The sequence below is a fragment of the Mastomys coucha genome, unplaced genomic scaffold (genome assembly GCF_008632895.1).
Source record: "Mastomys coucha isolate ucsf_1 unplaced genomic scaffold, UCSF_Mcou_1 pScaffold21, whole genome shotgun sequence".
NCBI classification, from domain to species: domain Eukaryota; kingdom Metazoa; phylum Chordata; class Mammalia; order Rodentia; family Muridae; genus Mastomys; species Mastomys coucha.
In genome coordinates this window covers 52644897-52647087 of record NW_022196904.1, presented here as the reverse complement: position 1 = coordinate 52647087, position 2191 = coordinate 52644897, and positions in this window count along the sequence as shown.

The following is a 2191-nucleotide window of genomic DNA, read 5'->3' as shown; positions in this document are numbered from 1 at the left end:
GTGTGTGTGTGAAAGAACATCTTTCAGGAGTTGGAGTTGGTACTCTCCTTCCACCATGTTCTTGGAAACAAACTGAGCTTAACAGGCCCAGAGGCAAGTAACTTTACTCACTGAACCATCTTCCTGATCCCCAGAAATAAATTTGTAGTCACTCTTCAGTCTTCCATTTATGAAAACTGGTATTGGTCTCTTAAATATACTGTTTCTTCTTTCTGAGTGTACTACAGTGACTTAAAATATATTTTTCTTAAACGTCCAGTGAGACTTGTAGGTAAAAAAAATGCTGAAGGGTTGGGCATCACTAACATCTCTAATACGAGTGATTTACAGTAAGTAAAAACAAAGACATTGTATCTCACTCACAAATGATTTCTCAACCTGTAGAGCCCTGAGGTATTTGTACAGAAAACAGTATTTCCTTGAGATAGCCAGGGTACATTCCTGAATTTCAATAAACAAAGCATGAGTGGTTTGATAATGGAAGATACTTCAAACAGAAATGGAAGCACTATTTTTAAAAATCTCATAAAATTCAAGGAAGTCCTGCATGATGCATGAGATACAAGGAAAAACGAAATTGCTTACATTCAGGAAAAGGTAGAAAATGGTTATCAAGTTGGATCTATAGTTGCTTCCTTTTCAAAAGATTCTTTCTAGAGAAGACCTTGTATCAATAAAATATATCACTTTATACTTGTGGTCTAGGGATAATGGAGAATAAGTAATTCTGGTGTAAGTTGGGTAGGGAGTATTCTTCCCTTAGGTGACTTCTTGGTAGAATATTTTATAGACTTTGTTTGGTTTGTTTATTTTGATTTTTTTTTCTGAGAGAAAAAAGAGGAGGGGGAGGGTAAGAGATTGAAGGAGGGAGGAAGGAGAGGGCATAAATTCAATGTGTAGAAGATAGCAAAGATCTGGAGAAGTTGGTTCAAAACTTACATGAAAAAGTTTTAAATAAAAATAAGTTTTAAGTTCAGATTCTGAGTGATTCTTTGGGTTTCCTAGAATAGGGCCCCCTAGTCTCATTTATAAGTTCTTTCTTTGGGCAATGCTCCTCTCTGCAAGGCTGTTTTTGACTTCCTGGATGTGCAAAGTCAGCTGAGGTAGATCATGCCCAATTCAAGAACATTAAGAGGCACCTCGTGCTTCAAGATGGATGAAGCATTATTGAGTTTTATGGTGGCTGAGAGATTATCATGGCTGTTATGTGGAGGTGTGATGAAGGGACAGAACTATGAAGGTGGAGAATACAGAGAACAAGCTGCCAAGTTATGAGTGTGGGGAGTAAGAAAAAGCCATGACAAGACAAGATGGCGACACTGTGGCAACCTGAAAGCCATATCTAAGAGGAAGAATGTTTCCAGGTTTTTAGAATGCACAGCCACTGTATAGAGATGATTCTGAATCTCTTTGGGTGTAATGACAGTCAGTGAGAAAGTGGCAAGGCTTTGTGGGTGCTCCTCCAACTCAGAAAGCAAATATATGTCATGAGCTGCATGTGCAATGGAGAAAGGATTGCTGGGCAACATGAGGACTCCATCTAGGAAGCAAAAGTTTCTTTGATCACAGTGTTGAATTCTAACCTGTATTTGCTAAAAACAGCTGGCCGATGTGTGGCCTTGACAAATAACTTGTCCTTTTCTATACTGCTCCAAGGAACAATGATTTCAAAGAACGTACTGCAAAATACAGATCCTATTTTAGATAAATATTCTGACATTAATGTTCAAATAACTTGACAACTTCTACACAGTTTTCAATTCTTTCTCAACACAAGAAAGCTTTATTTGGACTAGAACTTATTTAACTCAAACATTAAAGCAGGAAAAAATAAATTATTTTGGTGACTCTTCACTAGCAGTCATAGCTTTGAAAAGTGGTCGCTACTGCAGTCATTGGATAGTCATTGCACTCTAGCATCTGGTTTTAAAATATTTGAGTATAAATCCTTTAGTCTGTAATGTCAGGTTTTTATTTCTCTAAACTGGATGCCTTGGGGAAAGTTCAACTTGATTTCTGAGGAAGTCTAAGGTCTTAGCAACCACTTCCTATACCTTCTTGCCTATTGCTTTTTGTTTGAGGGTGCAAAATACTGTTCATCCTCTCTATCCATCATCAGCTTTCCTTGTGATGAACTATTCATCTATATTACAAATTGTTTCTATTCCATTTGGTGATTTTTTTTTTTTTT